The sequence below is a fragment of the Mobula birostris genome, chromosome 5 (genome assembly GCF_030028105.1).
Source record: "Mobula birostris isolate sMobBir1 chromosome 5, sMobBir1.hap1, whole genome shotgun sequence".
Taxonomy (NCBI): Eukaryota; Metazoa; Chordata; class Chondrichthyes; order Myliobatiformes; family Myliobatidae; genus Mobula; species Mobula birostris.
The window spans coordinates 58,574,021-58,598,021 of NC_092374.1; the positions used below are offsets into that span (position 1 = coordinate 58,574,021).

The window sequence follows — 24,001 nt, forward strand, 5'->3', positions numbered from 1 at the left end:
GATATCGCTGGTCAATTTTATCGTGGTATCTAATGGTGAATGTGCTCTCAAAGAATCACTCAAAGTTAGGCTTTTTTAAAAATTTGGATCTGGTTTCTGTTTCTACTAAATGTTGTTGTTGTCGTTGTTGTCATCATCATCATCAGTGATCACTTGTAGTTGAGAATGATTCTGGTTGATCTGTTCACTTGTGGGTCTTGAGATGACTGAAGAGACCAATCCATGATCCACAGGCCCTATTGCAGTGTTGGCAGGTATAGGTGGTGGATGCAGCTCGTTTGGCCTTTCCTAGTCTCTATTTACATCGAAGCCACTTAATGTTAGTGACACAGTGGAGGTATTCTTCGAACTGTGTAGTCCCCTCATAGCAAGTCCTTCTGCAGCTTTTCCTATCCTGTGCTAATTTCTCCCATCCATTCGGGTTGATGTGGCACTTCCTCACGTGGGTCTTGATATTGTCTTTGAAGTGCTTTTTCTGCCCTCTTGGAGTGTACTTTGTAACGGTGGTTGTTTAGGGAGGTGGGAGTCAGGCATACTATTAAGTGTAAGGCATTTTCAAATGTATCCTAAATTCTTTAGGCATTTTAAAATGCAACATTTGGACAAAATTGAATTTTTTTTGGACTTTTTCCATAAATTTAAGCATACTGTTTATAAATATCCTTGTATAAGATAAATTTATAAGAAAATTATGAATGCAGTATCTGGGTTTGACTAGTAATTGGAGAAGTGGTTTCCATTTAATATCTAGATGAACATTTCATATTATGTGTGCCTGATATCTATGCATTATTTCTAGAGAATCGTGTAATTCCTGGATTCAAACAACCAAAGTAAATTCTGTTTTTAATGTGAAGGGAAGTACAGTTTGTCTCAGTGCATGAAACTTTGAAAATAGGTGAAGGACATTGAAGGGCAGAGCAGCCTTAAAGCATACAGTGTTGAATTTCTGTTTCAGAAACATGCGTATTCGATCTCTCTTCCCATATACATTGATGCCTTTTGTATCTAGACATTGGCTTACCTGCTAAGTTTGACCATTGGTGGTAGTGAGTTTCACAGGTTCACCGTTTCCTATAGGGGAAAAAAATCCTCATTTTAGTCCTATTGTCATAAAACATATATTGAAATTGACTCCTAATTCTAATCCTCATCCAGGAGAAACGTCCTCGCTGTCAAGTCTTGTCAGATCTATTCTCATTCTGCTGAATGAATACAGGTATAGTTAACCCTATTCCTCCTTGTACAACAGGTCTTCTATTCCATACTTAGTTTGGTGAATCTTTGTTGTCTTCCTCTGTGACAAGTGTATCCTGCGGTGACGAGATCAACACAGCGCATACTCTGCCCAGTGAGGAATCGTCAGGCCCTTTTATATTTTAACTGTACAATAAGTCCTTGGCCTATTTTCAAGGCCTCTTGCAATGAAGGTCAGTGCACCTTTTCTTGTCTTAACTGTCAGCTATGTGTTTGCTTTCAGTCATTCATTAAAGGACACCCCATGTTCTTTTATACATCCAATCATTTTCAATCTTTCTCCATTTGAATATTATTTTCAATATTATATTGCATCTGCCATGTATTTGCCCATTCATCTAAATCACTTTGAAGTGTTCGCTTAATCCCACCCAGTTTTGTCCCATTTAGAAGTATTATTTTCGGTTCTCGAATCTAGATCATTGATGTATATTGTGAATAGTTGGGCCCAAGCAATGGTCTCCAAGGTAGCCTGCTAATCAGTGCCTGTCAAAGTTCCAGTTATTCCATACCATTTTCTGTCTCAATAAATCTTTTTGTTCTCTTGCATTACCCTTAGTTCTACATGCTTTAATTTTACATACTAATCTCTCTTGTGGGACATTATCAAATTATTTCTGAAAAATCCAAACACACAATATCTACTGTTTGTAGAGGTTGTGGAATAATTATAGAATAATTCACTGTGGGGGGCAGGGAGAGATTTGGGCCATTGAGTCTATGCCATCCAGCACCCAGTTGCACAAATCCTATTTTATTCTCTGCATTCACAACAGGCTACTCACCTACACACAGCTATTTGCAATAACTAATTAGTTTACTAATTTGCACATCTTCAGCACCTGTGAATAAACTGAAGTACCCACGGAACACCAGAGTTCAGGATCAGATGTACTGTAGGATGCTGAAAATGGACCAACAAAGGACTGTCGCTAATTTACAAAGCAAGGTGGTCTTCCTTCAAATCATGGACTAAGTTATTGGTCCAAACCATTAAAACATGTATTATCTGGTCACTGTTGCATTTCCACTTTGTAGGTGCTTGTGTGCACAAATTAGGGTTTGCATTCCTTCCTTGTCATGAGATTTCCACATCAAAACCTCCTTGGCAGAGTGGTACTCCAGCAAGTAAATCACCACCTCTCAGCTCCGGTAGCCCAGGTTCGATCCTGACTTTGTCTTTTTAGTATGCAGTTTGTACCTTACCACTGTGGCTGCATAGGTTTCTGCTGGGTGCTCTGATTTCATCCCATATTCCACAAGAGTGCTGGTTGGAAGGTTAATTAACCACTATAAATTGCCCCTCATGTAGGTGAATGGTAGAATGTGGGATGAATTGATGGAAATTTAAGTAGAATAAATGGTCACTACAAGGTTAGTGTAAATCGGTTAGCATCGACTTGACAGGCCAAAAGGCCTGTCTCTGTGCTGTATGACTGTGATTCTATTTACTTGACTTGAATTCGATTTCCCTCTTAAAGTAGACCTGTAACTCTCAGTTACCTATTACACATTCTAAATTCCACTGTAATTAGGAACAGGGTGATGAAGATAAACATATTGCAGAAATTACAACCTTTGTCAAATATGCTGAATAATAGATGGCAACCCAAAATGTTTGAGCTACTTGAGGTCATGGTTTTAATGCTTGCTTACTGTAGAAACTTCACCATAGCCTGCAGCACCCTGGCAAGTGGTAATTAATCTCTAAATTGTTGTTTTCAGGCAGGAGCAGAAGGCAGAGAGGAGAAGGTATGGTGCTGGGAAGGAACTCTTGGTGTTTTTGCTCAATCAAAACCTTTCTTCAAAGCTGCTTAGGTTTTAACTATGGCATGATCACATTTGTTTGGAATAGTATTGCTTTCTATGGTAACAAGTTACTTGATCCCTAATTTGCATCCAGTCTCAACATACTATTTCAGTTTGCTAATTGGGAGGAGTATTGTTAGCATTTAACTTGCGTCATTTCAGACTGCAAAAGTCTTATTTTAGGACTTGAAAGCAGCCTTTTCCTTGCCCCTATTGAGTGTCCTGCTGAGTGACCCTTAACCACTTGGGCAAGATAGAATGCGCTGAATGTCTTACCATTACAGTAATTCAAGCATCAATGCCACATGTGCAAGAAGTATAGGAGCAGGAAGAGGTCATTCAAACCCCTAGAGACTGTTCTGCCATTCAGTCAAGTCCCCACTGATCTTCATCTTGGCTCCATTTAACAGCTTGGTTTCCATGTTTAATTAACCTAGCCATACAAAATCCTAGCAATCTATCTTAAAATTAGTTGTACAAAGATGTGAAAACCTTTCATTCACTGCCAAGAAACAGTAATTGCGGTTTTAGTTTCTTTATCATCTAGGAGTTTGGGTTCTGCTGTTAATTTTTCTTTGTGATGGTCTAATGACTTTATATTTGCACTTGTACTCTTTCTCACAATGTGTGTAAACAACTGGCAGGATCACATGAGCTTGCATGTGAAAGACTGTTTCAGAAATTTTGAAGTGGTGGTTACATGGAATCTGTAGTGCAAATAGGTCATTCTGCTCAACTCTCTGTGCCAGTGTTTATGTTCCACTTGAGTTGCACATCATCTCATTCAATCAGCATATCCTTCTTTACCTCCTTCCCTTGTCTGTTGTACATCTTAAATCCTCATTAAGAGGTTTCAGATGTTGGAAATCTGTAATAAAGCAAAATGCTAGGTGCACTTAGAAAACCAGACATGATCTGTAGGAGAGAAACAAAGGCATTATCTCAGCTTACTGATCTGTTACATTGATATTGTTTCTCTCTTCACAGGCGCTGCCTGGGTCACTGAGTTTTCCCACCATTTGTTGATTTACTCTACTTAAATGCCTCTCCACTATTTACCCCAAATACTCCCCTGTGTGTGAGGGAATTCTATATTTCTTCATGTGCCTGGGTGAAGCAATTCTTACTAAAAAAAAAAATCTTATCACTTTTATTAGTGACAGTCTTCTAGTTTTGAAGCCTCCTTCCACCAGTGTAACTCCTGCAAAAGTGAAATCGCCCCATCTTCACCTGGCCTGTCAACTGTCGTCTTTATCTTTAAGTATCTGTTAGCTGATTTTTCTTGAGAGTCCCAGCTTCTGTAATCTTTCCCGAAGACAAAATTCTCTCTGTTCTAGTACCTTTGAGTACCTTTGCCAGTGCTTTGATACTGTGTGCAGTACTTCTGGATAATAGTCTTAGACAATAGACAATAGGTGCAGGAGTAGGCCATTCGGCCGTTCGAGCCAGCACCGCCATTCACTGTGATCATGGCTGATCATCCACAATCAGTATCCAGTTCCTGCCTTATCCCCATAACCTTTGATTCCGCTATCTTTAAGAGCTCTATCCATCTCTTTCTTGAAAGCATCCAGAGACTTGGCCTCCACAGCCTTCTAGGGCAGAGCATTCCATATATCCACCACTCTCTGGGTGAAAAGGTTTTTCCTCAACTCTGTTCTAAATGGCCTACCCCTTATTCTTAAACTGTGGCCTCTGGTTCTGGACTCACCCATCAGCGGGAACATGCTTCCTGCCTCCAGCGTGTCCAATCCCTTAATAATCTTATATGGTTCAATAAGATCCCGCTCAGCCTTCTAAATTCCAGAGTATACAAGCCCAGTCGCTCCAATCTTTCGACATATGACAGTCCAGCCATCCCGGGAATTAACTTTGTGAACCTACGCTGCACTCCCTCAATAGCAAGAATGTCCTTCCTCAAACTTGGAGACCAAAACTGCACACAGTACTCCAGGTGTGGTCTCACCAGGGCCCTGTACAACTGCAGAAGGACCTCTTTGCTCTTATACTCAATTCCCCTTGTTATGAAGGCCAGCATGCCGTTAGCTTTTTTTCCACTGCCTGCTGTACTTGCATGCTTGCTTTCAGTGACTGATGTACAAGGACAACTAGATCTCGTTGCGCTTCCCCTTTTCCTAACTTGACTCCATTTAGGTAATAATCTGCCTTCCTGTTCTTACCACCAAAGTGGATAACCTCACATGTATCCACATTAAACTGCATCTGCCCACTCACCCAGCCTGTCCAAGTCACCCTGCATTCTCATAACATCCTCCTCACATTTCACACTGCCACCCAGCTTTGTGTCATGGGCAAATTTGCTAATGTTACTTTTAATTCCCTCATCTAAATCATTAATATATATTGTAAACAGCTGCGGTCCCAGCACTGAACCCTGCGGTACCCCACTTGTCACCGCCTGCCATTCCGAAAGGGACCCGTTAATCGCTGGTCTTTGTTTTCTGTCAGCCAGCCAATTTTCAATCCATGTCAGTACTCTGCCCCCAATACCATGTGCCGGAATTTTGCCCACTAATCTCCTATGTGGGACTTTATCAAAGGCTTTCTGAAAGTCGAGGTACACTACATCCACTGGCTCTCCCTTGTCCATTTTCATAGTTACATCCTCAACAAATTCCAGATTAGTCAAGCACGATTTCCCCTTCGTAAATCCATGCTGACTTGGACTGATCCTGTTACTGCTATCCAGATGTGTCGTAATTTCATCTTTTATAATTGACTCCAGCATTTTTCCCACCACCGACGTCAGGCTAACTGGTCTATAATTCCCTGTTTTCTCTCTTCCTCCCTTTCTGAAGAGAGGGACAACATTAGCCACCCTCCAATCCACAGGAACTGATCCTGAATCTATAGAACATTGGAAAATGATTACCAATGCGTTCACGATTTCTAAAGCCACCTCCTTAAGTACCCTGGGATGCAGACCATCAGGTCCCGGGGACTTATCAGCCTTCAGACCCAACAGCCTATCCAACACCATTTCCTGCCTAATATAAATTTCCTACAGTTCATCCATTACCCTAGGTCTTTTGGCCACTATTACATCTGGGAGATTGTTTGTGTCTTCCCTAGTGAAGACAGATCCAAAGTACCTGTTCAACTGGTCTGCCATTTCCTTGTTCCCCATAAAAAAAAATTCACCCATTTCTGTCTTCAAGGGCCCAATTTTGGTCTTATCTATTTTTTTCCTTTTCACATACCTAAAGAAGCTTTTACTATCCTCCTTTATATTCTTGGCTAGTTTACCTTTGTACCTCATTTTTTCTCCGTGTATTGCCTTTTTAGTTACCTTCTGTTGCTCTTTAAAAGTTTCCCAATCCTCCGGCTTCTCACTCGTCTTTGCTATGTTATACTTCTTTTCTTTTATTTTTATACTGTCCATTACTTCCCTTGTCAGCCACAGCCTCCCCTTACTCCCCTTACTCCCCTTAGGATCTTTCTTCCTCTTTGGAATGAACTTATCCTGCACCTTCCACATTATTCCCAGAAACACTTGCCATTGCTGTTCCACTGTCATCCCTGCTAGGGTATTGTTCCATTGAACTTTGGCCAGCTCCTCCCTCATAGCACCATAGTTCCCTTTGTTCAACTGTAATACTGACACTTCCGAATTTCCCTTCTCCCTCTCAAATTGTAGATTAAAACTTATCATATTATGGTCACTACCTCCTAATGGCTCCTTTACCTCGAGGTCCCTGATCAAATCCGGTTCATTGCACAACCCTAAATCTAGAATTGCATTCTCTCTGGTAGGCTCCAGTACAAGCTGTTCTAAGAATCCATCTCGGAGGGACTCCACAAACTCCCTTTCTTGGGGTCCAGTACCAACCTGATTCCTCCAGTCTAGCTGCATGTTGAAGTCCCCCATAACAACTGTAGCGTTACCTTTGCGACATGCCAATTTTAACTCTTGATTCAACTTACACCCTACATCCAGACTACTGTTTGGGGGCTGGTAGATAACTCCCATTAGGGTCTTTCTACCCTTAGAATTTCTCAGTTCTATCCATACTGGCTGTATGTCTCCTGATTCTATGTCCCCCCCCTCGCAAGGGACTGAATATCATTCCTCACCAATAGAGCCACCCCACCCCCTCTGCCCATCAGTCTGTCCTTTTGATAGGATGTGTACCCTTGAATATTCATTTCCCAGGCCCTGTCCACTTGAAGCCATGTCTCTGTTATTCCCACAACATCATACTTACCAATTTCTAATTGTGCCTCAAGATCATCCACTTTATTTCTTATACTCTGTGCATTCATACAATACTTTTAATTCATTACTCCCCTCACCTCCCATATCAATTCCTATTTCACTTGGCCATACTGTATGATCCCTTCTTGAGCTTTCAGCTCTGTTGATTCTGCTGTCTTTCTTAACATTTCTTATTCTCACTTTCCCTTTATCTCCATCCTTATGTTTCCAGTTCATCTCCTCACCCCCACTACTTAGTTTAAACAAACCCGTGTTGCAGAGGCAAACCTGCCTGCCAGAATGCTGGTGCCGTGCTTATTAAGGTGCAACCCGTCCCTTTTGTACAATTCATCCTCACCCCGAAACATACCCCAGCGGTCCAAGAATGTAAATACTTGCTTCCTGCACCAGTTCCTCAGCCACACATTCCGATCCATTATCTCCCTGTTCTTGACCTCTCCAGCACAGGGAACTGGAAGCAAACCAGAGATAACCACCCTGGAAGTCCTGCTTTTCAGCCTTCTTCCGAGTTCTCTGAAGTCACGCTGTAGAATATCTTTCCTCTTCTTCCCCACGTCATTTGTGCCAACATGCACCACCACTTCTGGATGTTCACCTTCACTCTCGAGGATTCCCTGCAATCGGTCCGTGACATCCTGAATCCCGGCACCAGGGAGGCAACACACCATCCTTAAATCTCACCTGTTGCCACAGAAATCCCCTTCTGTACCTCTCACTATGGAGTCATAGTTTTGGTATACATCAGTTTGTGCTGGATTTTGGTTAAACAGAAAGGTTTGAGAAGTTCTTTGGTAATGAGAAAGGCATGTTCAACAAGAGAGTCAACACTTTTCTTTCAAGGAGATAGAGAAAACTGGAATCTGGAGCAGCACACAATCACCATCTAGTAGTTTTCATCCATTTTCACCTATCTTTCTCCATCACCCTCTCCATCTATCACCTACATGCCACTACCTCCCAACCTCAACCCAACCTGCCAATCAATTTCCACCCTGTAGAAGTTGGGATATTATGTTGGTGAGGCTACTTTGAGTATTTTGTGCAATTTTGTTATCCTGTTATAGGAGGAAGCTATTAAGCTAGAAAAACTGTACCTCAAATCTGTTACTAGTTCTTCCTTCAGTTAGTCCTGACGAAGGGTCTCGGCCGGAAATGTCAACTGTACCTTTTCCTAGAGATGCTGCCTGGCCTGCTGCGTTCACTAGCAACTTTGATGTGTGCTGCTTGAATTTCCAGCATCAGCAGAATTCCTCGTGTTTGCGTGTTGTTACGTACCCCATAACTGGGTTGCCAAACCAGCAGAAATGGACCACTAGTTGGAGTCTGGATTACTGGAAACTAATAAAGTTTTATTAAAGAAATAAATAACACAGTACTCTAATCGTAAGGATATAAATGCAACAGGTTAGCAGTGATAAAACACACATGTACACAGAACTAGGGTAACAGGAATCAACCAAGCTCTATCACAGACTAGGGGTAAAATGATCAATCTCAAGTGACACAGAGTTCCGTTCAGCTTAGTACAGTTCGCAGTAATCGCTCTTGTGCCGTTGGGGAGAGAGAGAAATGCAAATTGGATTCAGGCAGACCTTTGATGTTCACAAGTGGTTTCGGGTGGACCCTTTCATGTCTTCTGCGGTCACCGACTGTGACCCCTCCATTCGGGATACGACCGTTCTTCCGCTGTGAACTCAGCACCCAGGCAAGGGCGGACACACACACCAGGTTCCCACCGATCATACCCTTTTCACCCTGTGCGTCTATGGCCGGTTCCCGCGAACCAGACCTCTAACTACCACCAACTTGTGGGGGCACACCACTCTTCCAGGGTCTCGTTATCTCATGATCTCGTGGTGTGTGTCGTGCCTTAGCGAACCTGTTCTTTTTATCCCCCTGCTGGGGTATCGCCTGACCATCAAACTTCAAACAGTTCAGGTTCAAAGCAACTGGTCTGTCAATACTCTGAAGTGTGTCTCTTTTCGTTATCTCTCTCCCCTCTCATTAACATTTTGAACGTTTCTCCATTTGTCTCCCTTATCCCTCTCATCGGCATCAATCTTCTGATAACTTGGTTTGTTGTCACAGTGTAAACTAGAAAAAGTTCAGAAAATATTTACCAGGATGTTGCTGGACTTGGGGGATTAAGTTGCAATGAGAGGTTGTGTAGACTAGGACTTAATTCACTAGAACATAGGAGGAGTGGGGGTGGGGAGGGGTGACCTGTGAATGGTATACAAGATCATGAAGGGAATAGACACGGTGAGAATACAGTTCATAATGTGGGGTTGCTAAAATCCAGGAGTGCATAGATTTAAGATCAGAGGTGAGAGATTGAAAAGGAACATAAGGTGCAGTTTCTTCACGCAAAGGTGCTGTGTTTTTGAAATGAGCTGGTTAAAAAAAAGTCATTGAGATGGGCACATAAGCAACATTTAAAACCATCTAGATCGGTGCATAGATGGAGAAGTTTAAAAGGCTATGGGCCAAATGTAGGCAGATGTGACAGGATTGCTGAGAAACTCGGTTGGCATAGCCAAGTCAGGCTGAAGAGCCTGTTTCCTGTGTCCCCAGGTCATCAATATTTATATTCTTCTCTTTATACTGGAGAATAACTCTTCTCTCCACTCTCAGTCTTGATACAGGTTTTTGACCTGAAATGTAGGCAGTTCCTGTCCTCCTGCTTAATCTGCTGCATTCCATTGCTGGAGGAACAAGGTAATTGCAATTTTCTTTTCAAAATATTTAATAAAATCAACCCATATCCTGCATTAATTTTCAAATACTAACGCAATGACTAGTGAAAAGTGGTTTTGTAATCAACAGAGGTATGTTCCTTTCTTATACACACCACATCATTGAGGTTATGTGCTCCTTTTCTATACGCTATGTCTCTGATATTTGTTCGTCCTTTCATCTGGGAGCACGCTCCTCCCAAGTTCTCTTCCCAAAACATTGAGTAACAGAGGAAGCATTATTCTGTCAGTGGTTAGGCATATTAATGGGGGGAGTGAAGCCAGGGTGAAAGGGAAGATAAAAGGTTCAGTAAATGGCATCCAATTGTCTACAGGGGATTGGGGCTGCAGTGCATTGAGGACTGGTGGCTGTGGGAGTGGGTGGATGGGTCACAGTAAGTGTTGAAGATGGGAAACCACTGTGAGTACAGCTGTAGAGCACAGTTAGTGTCCCATTCTCAACTTTGTGTACCTAACTACAGTCAGTTCCCAGCACTAGATTCTATGTGTTGATCTCCCAGTGGCCGCACATTTTAATTTCACGTCCCACTCCCATTCTGATATGTCTATCCACGGCCTGCTCTACTGTCAAGATGAAGCCACACTCAGGTTGGAGGAACAACACCTTATATTCCGTCTGGGTAGCCTCCAACCTGGTGGCATGAACATCGACTTCTCTAACTTCCGTTAATTCCCGTTCTTGCCCCATCCCTTATTTATTTATTTATTCACTATTTTTTACTTTTCCCCTTTTTTCTCTCTCTCTCTTTTCTCCCTCTGTCCCTCTCACTATAACTCCTTGCCTGCTCTCCATTCTCTGGGCTCCCCTCCCCCTTTCTTTCTCCCTGGGCTTCCCGTCCCATGATCCTCTCCCTTCTCCAGCCTTGTATCCCTTTTGCCAAGCAACTGTCCAGCTCTTAGCTCCATCCCTCTCCCTCCTGTCTTCTCCTATCATTTTGGATCTCCTCCACCCCCTCCCACTTTCAAATCTCTTACTATTTCTTCTTTCAGTTAGTCCTGACGAATGATCTCGGCCTGAAACGTCGACTGTACCTCTTCCAATAGATGCTGCCTGCCCTGCTGTGTTCCACCAGCATTTTGTGTGTGTTGTTTCTATGTGTTGAGCTTTGTTTGTACAAGTCCCTTTTAAGTTTTACCAAGCTGGGCACTGCATTCACAACTTCTGCATAAGTGACCAGAGGCAATAAATGGCACCTTCATGTGTGTTGCAAACTGTTGGGAATTACTTGTGCTATGTAGTAGATTTTCTAAGCCAGCATGTTTTGTGATGAGGAGATGTGGAGCACTTAGTACCTGTTTCCACATAGCCAGCTCTACTTCCCTTGGAATGTCGTGTTATGAAGTTTTCAAAAAAAAAAGTAGACTGACGTACAATGTATCAAAAGGATCAAATATCGGAGACATAGCGTATAGAAAAGGAGCACATAACCTCAATGATGTGGTGTGTATGAGAAAGGAACATGACCTCCGTTGATTACAAAACCACTTTTCACTAGTCATTGCGTTAGTATTTGAAAGTTAATGCAGGACATGGGTTGATTTTATTAAATATTTTGAAAAAATTGCAATTACCTTGTTCCTACATCTGCCTTGCACCACTCAGCAGCTGCATGCTGTGAAATGTGTTTTAAAATAATTCTAAATATGATTGCAAAAGGCATAATTAAGCTTATGGATTTAGTACACATACAATTATAGGGATCTCCTCTCTTGAGTCCACTGTAGTAGGATTGTTTCTTCGAGTACTGTGTTGTTTTTTTTTAGTCATAGTCATATTTTATTGATCCCGAGGGAAATTGGTTTTCCTTACAGTTGCACCATAAATAATTAAATAGTAATGTGTAAATTATGCCAGGAAATAAGTCCAGGACTAGCCTATTGGCTCAGGGTGTCTGACCCTCCAAGGGAGGAGTTGTAAAGTTTGATGGCCACAGGCAGGAATGACTTCCTATGACGCTCAGTGTTGCATCTCGGAGGAGTGAGTCTCTGGCTGAATGTACTCCTGTGCCTACCCAGTACATTATGTAGTGGATGGGAGACATTGACCAAGATGGCATGCAACTTGGACAGCATCCTCTTTTCAGACACCACCGTGAGAGAGTGCAGTTCCATCCCCACAACATCACTGGCCTTACAAATGAGTTTGTTGATTCTGTTGGTGTCTGCTACCCTCAGCCTGCTGCCCCAGCGCACAACAGCAAACATGATCGCACTGGCCACCACGGAGTAAATTGGATTTACTCTTGCTCCAGCATTTGTGCTTTAATGGAATCTTGAGTTTGAATTTAAAAATAAATGCCTGGAACAGAACTAGGGTGAGACCATCCAGCCACATAAACGTGTTATGCCCATTAGATGAGATCATGGCTGATGTATGACCCAAACTCCATATTTAATCTTTGTTTACTTCTCCACCCCTACTGCTCGGCCACAGTGGAGGTGCTACACTCTGAAGCTGCTAATCCCGTGAATACACTGGGACCACTGCGATGAGGCCAACTGTTATCTTCTATCATTGCTTAACTGGGGCTTTGCACTGAACTCTTTCTACATCTTCCATTAACTCTGAACTTTTGTGTAGGAAGTGTTTCTCAGAAGTGAGTATTCAGCCTTGAATATAATGACCAGGTTTTCCACTAGTCCACAATCTTACACTGGAGCTGCAATCAGGATTGTCACCCACTCCACAATATTCTAGATCTTCATTAGAGCAATTTTTCATCATTAAAGCATTTTAGAGCAATTTTTCATCATCAAAGACAATTTGATCACTGACTGTTCTAATTCTTTCCGAGGAATTTGGTTCTTTCTTGCATGTATTTTGCTATTTTTCTAGGATATTAATTTTTTAACTAAAAGGCTCATATTTGAATATTTTAAAAAGAAAGCCTAGCACATCATTTCATATTTCCTGGCTGTGCATCAACTTGTTCATATCCTGTGACAATATGAGCAGCTGCAATGTTGCATCAGACCTTGGTCCCTGTCTGTGAGGGGTTTGTGTGTTTTTCCTGTGACTGCGTGGCTTCTCCTGTTCCTATATCTTCCCAAAGTTTGTTGGGCTAATTAGCTACTGAAAATTGCCCTTACAATATGGATGAGTAATAGAATCTGGGGGGGGGGGGGGAGTTGATGGGAATGTGGGGAAGGTAAAATAGAATCAGGGTAGGATTAGCAGAAAAAGTGTACTTGGTGGCCAGTACAGTCTCAATGGTCTAAAGTCTGTTTGCATGCTGATTTGAGGCTAGTATTGTATATAGTGATGCTAGAATTAATACGAGTATGGTTTATGTTCACATCTGCTTCCACTTCCAGCACCAACCCAACAATATCTCAGTCTCTGCTTGTGTTCTAAGCCCTCATTTGGACCTTTGCTCCCTTAAGTATTGAATATGCCAGTGCTCAGTGTAATACAGCATACCTTTTGGCCCACTATGTCAATGCTGACTGTCAAGTACCCTACTATACAATACCATTTCAGAATCAGGTTTAATATCACCAGCATATGGTGTGAAACTTCTTGTCTTTGCAGGAGCAGTACAATGCAATACATAATAATAGAGAAAAAAGTAATATTTATATAAATTAAGTAAGTAGTGCAAAAATAGAAATGTTTAAAAAAGTAGTGAGGTAGTGTTCATGGGTTCAATGTTCATTCAGAAATCGTGTGGCAGAGGGAACAAGCTGTTCCTGAATCATTGAGTGTATGCATTCATGCTTCTATTTCTCCATCTTGATGGTTGCAATGAGAACAAGGCATGACCTGGATGATGGAAGTCCTTAATGATGGATGCTACCTTTTTGAGGCATCACTCCTTGAAGGTGTCTTGGATACTACAGAGGCTAATGCCCATGATGGAGCTGGCTAAGCTTACAACTCTCTGCAGTTTATTTCGATCCTGTGTGGTAGCACCCCTCCTTCCCAATACCAGGCAGTTAGAGTGCTCTCCACGGTATATCTGTAGAAACTTACCAGCTCTTGATTCATAGCCTTCTGGTCCTTGGTAATTTATCTCCCGGCTGTTTCTTTAGGTTCAGAGTTGCACTGGATTTTCCAGTCTTCTTTCCCATATGCAGTCACTCAGTTTTAAAATTCACAGCCTTCCTTTTAACTCCCTCTTTATATAACCCCCTCCATCCCAAAGAGATCTCTTCAGTTCTCCATATCTGGCCTATTGCACATCTGATTTTTATTGGTGCACCACTATATTGACTGTCCTGTTCATAGCCATAGTCATACTTTATTGATCCCGAGGAAAATTGGGTTGTACATGTTATTTATTACAAATTACTATAAATTGCACATTTAGACAGACGTAATGTAAAGATTTTTACTCCTCATGTACTTGAAGAATGTAGGTAATAAAGTCAATTCAATTCAATTCAACTGTCTTGTATCCAGCTGCCACGGCTCAGAAGATGCTCCCTCCAATTAGATTAGATTCAACTTTATTGTCATTGTGCCGAGTACAGATACAAAGCCAATGAAATGCAGTTAGCATCTGACCAGAAATGCAAAGAATAGTGTTATTTTCAAAATAACTACGAATAAAAAGTAAGTGCTACAGCACACAAATGTAAAAGTACTGAGACAGTACAATATGGGTACAATACTGCTTAGTGATGTGAGGTTCAGCAGGGTCACAGCCTCAGGGAAGAAGCTCTTCCTGTGCCTGCTGGTGCGGGAGCGGAGGCTCCTGCAGTGCCTACAGAATGGGAGGAAAGTAACAAGTCCATGGTTAGGGAGGGATGCATCCCTGATAATGCTTTTCGCTCTGCCCAGGCAGCATTTATGGTAGATGTTCTCAATGGTGGGCAATTGGGTGCCAATAATCCGCTGGGCAGTTTTCACCACCTGCTGGAGTGCTTTGCAGTCTGATACGGGACAATTGCCATACCACACTGAGATGCAGTTGGTGAGTATGCTCTCAATGGTACAGCGGTAAAAGTCCATCAGTGTCCTGGTACAGAGGTGAGATTTCTTGATGCTCCGCAGGAAATAAAGGCGCTGTTGTGCCTTTTTGATCAGGATGGAGGAGTTCAGGGACCAGGTGAGATCCTCGGAAATGTGGACACCAAGGAATTTGAAGCTTGATACACGCTCCGCTACAGCTCCGTTGATGTAGATGGGGACGTGAGTGTGGCTCCTAGCACGCCTGAAGTCCACAATGATCTCCTTGGTCTTCTGGGTGTTAAGGGCCAGGTTGTTGTCAGCACACCACGCGGCCAGGTGCTGGACCTTGTCCCTGTAAGCCGTCTCATCATCCCCTCTGATCAGGCCAACCACCGTGGTGTCAGATCACACTTGCATGCCTATTAGCCCAATGACTCAAACTAACTTTTGTTCACTTTGTCCCCAATTTCTTGATTGTGCTGATGATGCCCCCCCCCCATGAATTAGTTTTGGACATTTAATGCATTAATTGCTGTAAATGCAATTTGCTTAATATTTACATTGTCATGCCAGTTTGGACATATAATAGTAAAATTTTGTAGTAAACCTGTTTGCCCAAAACAATAGATGACATGCAAATTAGATATACAGGTTTCCCCCGCCATCCGAAGGTAGAGCGTTCCTATGAAATGGTTTGTAAGCCGAAATGTCGTAAAGTGAAGAAGCAATTACCATTTATTAATATGGGAAAATTTTGTGAGCATTCGCAGAACCAAAAATAACCTACCAAATCATGCCAAATTACACATAAAACCTTAAATAATAGTAACATATAGTAAAAGCAGGAATGATATGATAAATACACAGCCTATATAAAGTAGAAATACTTTTCCACAATCATTACTGCACTGTTCTCCGTAGTGAAAATCTCACGCAAGCGCCGTCGGCAGAAAATCTCACGCAAGGGCTGTTGGCAAAAACACGGCACAAGCGCTCTCCAGTAACCTTTAAGCTATGAAGCTGCCAAATCATACCAAATAACACGTAAAAATACACAGCCGATATAAAGTAGAAATAATGTATGTACAGTGTAGTATCACTTACCAGAATCGGGACAGCGCAGAGCACACTGATGATGGTGTGTTAGGCTGAGTTGTCGCAGGTTGGGTGGTGCAGTGGCCCCCACCCTCCGGGCCACCAACCAATACATTGCTGTGAAGCATGCAGGAGTGCAGTGGTTGCCAGGAGGCACACAGCACATCATTAAGAAAAAAAGCGAAAATAAACACGCTAATTAATTAGTTGCCGCCCGACACATAATTGTTGGCCCAGATCAGTGCGGATTGCTGATTGCATCGCCTCTGATCTGGGCGGACAATTACCTGTGGGGCGGCACCTAATTAATTAGCATGTTTATTTCGGCTTTTTTCTTAAAGATGTGCTGTGTGTCTCTCGGCTACTGCTGCATTCTCCGCGAATCGGTACAGTATCTGTCCGTGGCCTGGGTGGTGGGACACTGGGGTGTCATCTCGTCGTCTGTTTCCATTAGAGCAGGCAGCTCATCTTCTCTTATGACTGCCCGCCTCAATGTCAAAGGTCAAGGTTCATCGTCTGCTGTGGCTTGCTTGACTGCTGAGCCTCGCGCATTTTTCTATCATACAGTTCTTTGTAAGGACTCAAAGAATCTTGCAAATATCCCCTAAACCTACGTACCCTTTCAAAATTAAAGTCGTACTTTATCACTACTCAGTCGGTTTCGATTGTTATCCTTTCCTCTTCCAATTGCATCAGCTCTTCCTCTATCAGTTCTTGGTCATGGGATGCCAAAACCTCTTCAACATCATCTTCGTCAGCTTCCACAAGCCAAACTCACTTTGTCCTTGCTTCGTTCACCATGATCGAAACACTTAATTATGTCTAGTTTTACGCTAAGTGTAACACCCTTACGAACTCTTTCAGGCTTTTCCGACACCATAGAACTCATCTTGCAAACGGCTGCTCACAGGCTCATGTTAAAGCAATGCTGGCGAGAATGCCGTTCCAAATCCGGGGAGAGCGGCTGCTCGGGGCGTGCGCTGCTTTTTATCGCGCGCTGATTTTTTTGTGTGCTGAATTCTTGTTCGTAACAGTGAAAACACCTTCTGAAAGCAAAAACAGGGTACTAATGTAGGTCTTTCGTAACAGTAAGGTTTCGTAAAGCGAACATTCGAAAAGTGGGAGACACCTGTAAAAGAAATGATTAAACTATTATGGGGATTCTCAGTTCCAATTTTCCACATACACTTATTTCAGTTGTTCTCAGTCAGCCTTGATACTTTGCTTCCCTTTCTTGGCCACTCTATTCCATTTTAGCAGGCAAGCTATCCCCCAAACATATTGACCCTTAGAGCTATTCTGATCCCACTAACTCTCGCCTTCCATTTTGCCATTTTCTCTGTTTACTTCATAACCTTTCTGGCAATACTGTCGTTTGTTATGATATTGTACTTTCTGTAGACCCTGCTGTATTGTGGCCCTTGGATGCAGGAAAAATATAGTTGAAAGGGCCAAAAACTCTGATCCATTTGCTGTACTTAATTCTCATTTTCCCCACAGTACTCCTGAACATTTACTTGGAGCCTCACACCACAGTGCTAGCCCTATTTCTTCTTCCTTAGTTCTCTCTAAGGCTCTAAAAATGTTCTTTTTTTTTTATTGAATTTCATCATCAAACAAACATTTCCATAAGATGTATTTCAGATACTGTACATATATATCATATAATCATATTTGTCGCACATCTCCACATAATTATCTGAGGTATACACTTACAGAAAGGAGAAGAAAGAAAGAACAATCGAAGGAAGAAAACTATGTACGTAGTAGGGAGTGATCTTTTTTTTTACAATGTATTCATTGACTTGTGAGATTAAAATCAGGCCTATGAGGTGTTATGTAGTTAAACCATTTTTTCCAGCATGAATAAAATTGTTCCAACTTATGATTAACAGATGCTGTTATCTTCTCCATTTTGTAAATGTGCATTGTAATTTCCATCCGTACTTTTAGAGTTGGGCTCTCCTGTGATAACCATTTCCTGGTAAGAGATTTATTTTCTTCTAACCAGTGCTGTCACCCAAAACTTAATATTACGTGGAGTGAGTTTAATTATCTGATGAGTGGTTTCTGTAATGGTGGGATTCTTAGGAAGCTGGGCTAGATTGTACAGTGAAAATGATTAGAATATTACAGCTTCTGACACGGTCTCTCCTGCTTTCCGCTCTATCACAGATATTTCCTACCTTTTCCCCTTTCTTGGCATCTTAAAACAATAACACTCATTTTTCTCTCTTCTTCCTGATGGAAGTCACCTGCTTTTCTGTGTTCTGCTCTCTGTTTTCACATTTACTTATGTTAGGTAATGGTTCATTAGTGTTTTGTAACTGCGATGTACATAAAAGGTTTTTAACATTTGATATCGAGTCATGGAGGCACATAAACGGACCTAACACCCCACCATATCCATGCTAACCAAGTAGACCATCTACACTGATCCCATTTGCCCACATTAGATCCATGCCTTGCCCATTTGTTTGACTAAATGTCTCCTAAGCACAGTCATTGTATCTGGTTCCACCACCACTTCTGACAATGAGCTCTGCATATGAACAACTCATTTTCTAATATTTCCGCAACCTTAAAAGATTCTATGTGCCTTCGGCAATCTTTTGTTTGAATTGAATAACAGTGATAATGATCAATATTAGCAATTGGCCCGAAGTATAATGGTGTCTTCTGAAAATTGACTGCCAAATGTAACACAGGAACGTTTTGTGCTAGTGGTTAACTGTGAACATTGGCAGATTTTTTAGAAAAATGTGGTGTTTAGCATCCAGGCAAGAGATAAATGTTCCTTAATGCTCGTAGGCTCCAAGGCAAGCTGGCTAATTGGATCCAACATTGGCTATGTGACAGGAGGAAAAGGGAGGAAAAGTGTTTTCTAATTGGAAAACTGACTAGGATTGTTGCGGCAATCTTTGCTGCTTGTGATTACATATGAATGACTTGGTTGTGAATGTAGAAGGCACAACTAATAAGTTTAAAAATAACAGAAAAATTCATCCCAATAAATGCAAGTTGATCCATCTATTGTAAGTCAAATAATTGCAGAATATACACCAAGTGGCCATTTTATAAGGTACGGGAGTTTTATTTATTTCTATTATTTAGAGATAGTGTGGAACAGCACCCCTCCTCTCCCCCCCCTGCCCAGCAGCCCTTTGACTTTAACCGTAGCCTAATCACAGGGCAATTCGAGGTCAGGGCCTCTGTCAGTCAGAGCTTGACTATGGATATTGCATCTAGCTGTCTAGATGCACAAGCCTGGGCAGTACGATATGGAGCTGTTGCCCATGTAGCAAGCTCCCCCTCTCCACACATCTGATGAACCCAAAGGAACAGCAGAGACTGGTACGGTTTGGGACCAGCAGCATCGCAGGAGTTGCCAGTCAGCATTGAACTCAATGTAGGGATCCCAGCTCTGGATTTTTCCCTCTGGGTTTACTCCCAAAACCTTCCCCCTGAGTGGGTACAGTCGCAAGGCAGTGGAGCTGTGAGATCAGAGTTTGCTTTCCCCTAGATGAGCTGCCAACCACGGCTGACAAGCCCCATCTGCCCAAAGTGACTGGTTTTAAGGCGCCAGTAACCCACCTTTTCCCCTTCTCCTGCCAGTAGAAACAGTTCCACCAGGCTTGGTAGCTAAGCCACACATGAAGGCCGGAAGCAGGACTTGGTTGTCATTGGCTATTTAAGGTGCATGCCATTGGGAGCATTTAATAGGTAGTAGGAGCTTGTCCCAATTACCACCCACCAGCTATATCAACCTTGAGGAACCACAGAACAATTTACAAAGACCAATTAACCTAATAACTTCTACGCCTTTGGACTGTGGGTAAAAACCAGGGCACCTGGAGGAAACCCACCCGCACACAGCAAGGGACATTGGAACTGAACTCGGAACTCCGCTCCGAGTTGTAATGGCATTGTGCTAATTAGGGTACCAAAAATGGTAGCTACAGGAATGGAACCCACTGTGGTCTTCAGCTGCTGTGGCCCATCCACTTCAAGGTTCAATGCGTGGTACGTTCAGAGATGCTCTTCTGCACACCATTGTTGTAAGGTGTGGTGATTTGAGTTACTGTTGTCTTCCTGTAAACTTGAACCATTCTGGCCGTTCTCCTCTGACCTCTCTAGTTAATAAGGTGCTTTTGCCCACAGAGCTGCTCACTGGATAGGTTTTGTATTTCAGAACATTCTCTGTAAACTTCAGATACCGTTATGTGTAAAAATCCCAGGAGATCAGTTTCTGAGGTACTCAAACTACCATGTCTAGCGCCAACAGTTATGCCACGGTCAAAATCACTTTCTTCCCCATTCTGATGTTTGGTCTGATCAACAGCTGAACTTCTTGACTGTGTCTGCATGCTTTTATGCATTTGAGTTGCTGCCACATGATTGGCTGATTAGCTATTTGCATTAACAAGCAGGTGTACAGGTGTACCTAATAAAGTGGCCACTGAGTGTATACAGTAAATGGCAGGGTGTTAAGGAATCTTGATGAATAGCAAGACTGAGGGGGTTCAAGTCCATAGTTCGACAAAAGTGACAATGCAGGTGGATAGGATGGTGAAGATGGCATATGGCATGCTTGGTTTATAGGCAGAGCATAGAATACGAAAATTGGAAGTTGCAATTTTACAAAACATTGGTTCTATTTTTAAAATGTATTCATTTATGGGATGTGGGCATCACCAGCTAAGCCAGCATTTATTGCCCATCCTTAGTTGCCCTTGAGAAGGTGGTGATGAGCTGCCTTCTTGAGCCACTGCAGTCTGGAGTATTGTGTGCAGTTCTCATCATACTACAGGAAGGATGTGATTGGGCTGGTGAGGGCAGAGAGGAAATTCTCCAGAATTTTGCCTGGATTGGAGTCTTTACTTACAGGGAGAGATTGCATAGGCTGGACTTGTTTTTCCTGGAGTGACGGAAGCTGATGGGTAACCTGACAGAAGTACAGTATATAAAATTGAGAGGCAGTGGATGGTTAAAATCCTTTTCCCATCGTAAGAGTATCAAAAATGAGGACATAAGCTTAAGGTGAGAGGAAAGAATTTTAAAGGGAATCTGAAAGGCAAGTTTTGCTTTAGACAGAATGGTTGATATTTGGAATGTGCTGGTGAGGAGGTGATGATATTGGATACAATTACTGAGTTTAAAAATACTTAAACACTTGGGGCTATAGAAGGAACGCACCAAATGCTGGAGGAACACAGCAGGCATGGAAAAAAAGTGCAGTCGACATTTCGGACCAAGATCCTTCAGCAGGACTGGTGAAAGGCCTCTGCCCGAAATGTCGACTGTACTTTTTTCCCATTGATGCTGCCTGGCCTGCTGAGTTCCTCCAGCATTTTTTTGCGTGTTGCTTGAACTTGCAGCATCTGCAGATTTTCTCTTGTTTGAGGGATAGAAGGGTACATCTCTATTGTAGGCAAATGGGAGTAGTGTAGATGTGCAGACAAGCTTAGCATGGGTGTTTGTGGCCCAGAAAGGCCTATTTCTGTGCTGTATAACGCTAATATATTCTTTCTGGGTTCCCAGGTATATTAATAAACTTAAAACAGATTTGATGCCACAAGAAGTTTGCATCCATCGTTAGGGCCATTCACAACCTAGGACATGCTCTCTTACTAATCCTAGCAAGGAGGTAGTAGAGGAGTCTTTAGACACACACACTTAACATTTTAGGAAGAGCTTCTTTCTCTCAGTTGTCAGGTGTCTGAATGATTCATGAACACTGCCTCACTATTTTGCTAACTTTTTACATCGCTTATTTATTATTGAGTTTCTGAACTTGTAATATAACCGTAACTTGCGGTAAATTTTTATGTGTGTACTGTTGCCGCAAAACAGCAAATTTCACGATGTGATAATAAACTTGATTCTGATTATTACTCTATGCTAAATAAATTATTAGAAATAAAAATTAGAAAAATAAAAATCTAGTATTTGTGTGGAAAATGCTGCAACTCTCAAAAGGTCAGATAGCACCTGTGAAGAGAGAAAGAATTAAAGTTTCAGATCAATGAGCTTTCATCAGAACTGTGGGGTGAAAAATGTGATGAATTTTGAGAGGTAGAGAAAAAGTGGGGAGAATAGAGCAAATGGGGAGAGACGTTGATAAGGTAGAAGACAAGAAAGGTTAATTTAACACATTAATTTTGGAAGATAAAAACAGCAAGGGAATTCATCTTGGTAACTAGATCAGTGGTAATGTTTTTATGTGTCCTGTACATTTATGGTGTTTGCGTGGGATGGTTCCCCGCACCCCCCCCGCCCCCCCGATAGTGCTGGGCAAGGTTTAATCAACGCACTTCGTGGATTGGACTCTATAGTTCGCATGTTTCTGGTCACACTTTTTTTTATTGCTGTTGAATAAGGGCAGCCTGCAGATAACAAACACTGAGATGAACTGAATATGCCTGGACTCTTTCGATATTGTGTTTATAGCCTGTTTTTTTTATGCATCGGGGGTGCGGGTGCGAGTTTGATGTTTTTCTTTGAACAGGTTCCAGGGCTGTCTTTGTTTCATGGTTGTGGCGAAGACTAATCTCATGTTGTATACTGCATACATACTTTGATAATAAATATACTTTGAATCTTTGAAAAGGGTTTTGAGGATTAATATTTTACCAGGAAAGTCCAATTAAAGATAGAAATGCATCATTTGAATTGAGTGTGCGTCATTAAGCTCCAGATCTGGGAATTGTCATTCTAGAGTTTTGATTTAGCAAGAGCAAACAATATCAGTGGGAGATACGAGAGCCTGCTGATGCTGGAATCTGGAGCAACAAACAATGTGCTGGAGGCACTCAGCAGGTTGTGGAACATCTGTGGGAGGAAAAGAAAATGTCAACACTTTGGGTTGAAACCCAAAGTTATATCCTTCTGGTCAGGGTGGTGCCTGCTTACAGCACTTCTGTGGTTGATTTCTTCTGGACAGATCATGAAACATACATTTCACCTTTTTTTTTTATGTATATCTTCATCTTCAATGTAATTCTGGAACTGTTGGAGCATGTGATCTGCAGTTTGGAAATTGTTTGGATGTTCCAGCACTCTGCAGTCTCCAAGGGGATTCCAGGAGGCAGAGGCATCATGCACAAACCTCGTGGTAGGCAGGCTGTGAGTTGATGTTCAAATCCATTTTGCCAATTAATGTTACGAGGGAGATTGAAATGCATTCTACCTGCCTTTTTATTGCTGGAGGATCATTCTGCTTACAGAGAGGGGAGACTGCCCTATTTTATCACTGATGAGATTACTCTGCTACCGAGAGGGAGAGTTGCCCAGGTTTTCTGTGTTTTGGATGTGGACTTGGACTGTGGACTTTTTTTTTCAGTTTTAAGGGGGTTTTTTTGCTCGCTGTTTTTTTGGGTGCGGGGATGGGGATTTGGGGGCGATGAATGCACTGCCTTTTTTTTTGGTTTCATGGAGAAGAAGAATTTCAGAGTTGTATACTTTGACAATAAATGAAACTTTGAACCTTGCGTCAGGACAGAGTGGAGAGGTGAGATGGCCAGCGGAAGGAGAAGTGGAGCGGTGAGAAATGATTCTGAGGTGACTGATGGACTGAGAAGAGGTGAGATATTAGATCAATAGTGCCAGGTAGTGGAGGTGAGGGGGTGGAGTTGGAAGACTGTGGCAAGTGAACGATGGTTGGAGGCAGATAAGAGGGGAAAATGTGAAAAATCAGTAAGGTGAGAGGAGTGGATTGTGAAGATGGGATGCAGCTGCTGGAGCAGTGCATAAGCGATAGGGCAAAGAACGGGTATGAGATCTGGCAGGTATGGTTAAGGAAAATCCCGAGAGCTTCCTATAGCTATATTAAAGGAGAGTGAGAGTAAGTTCCCTATAAATCAGCAGGGCCACCTGTATCTGGAGCCACAGAAGGTGGGTGGGATTTTAACCAATATTTCTCCCCTGCTTACTGAGCAGAAAGTCATGGTTGCT

At 42.2% G+C, this 24,001-nt stretch overlaps 1 protein-coding gene across 9 annotated transcripts in view; it reads left to right on the forward strand.

Moving 5' to 3' along the window:
- pip5k1ba (phosphatidylinositol-4-phosphate 5-kinase, type I, beta a) overlaps positions 1–24,001 on the forward strand; it is a 175,829-nt gene that overhangs the window by 35,592 nt on the left and 116,236 nt on the right. Inside the window, exon 1 of one of the 9 annotated variants that reach the window (XM_072258072.1) lies at positions 1,306–1,430. The exons of the other annotated variants lie outside the window; for them this stretch is intronic. The gene's annotated coding sequence lies outside the window, so the exon portion shown is untranslated. Of the gene's footprint in view, positions 1–1,305; positions 1,431–24,001 lie in introns of those variants that run through there. 9 annotated transcript variants of the gene reach the window in all.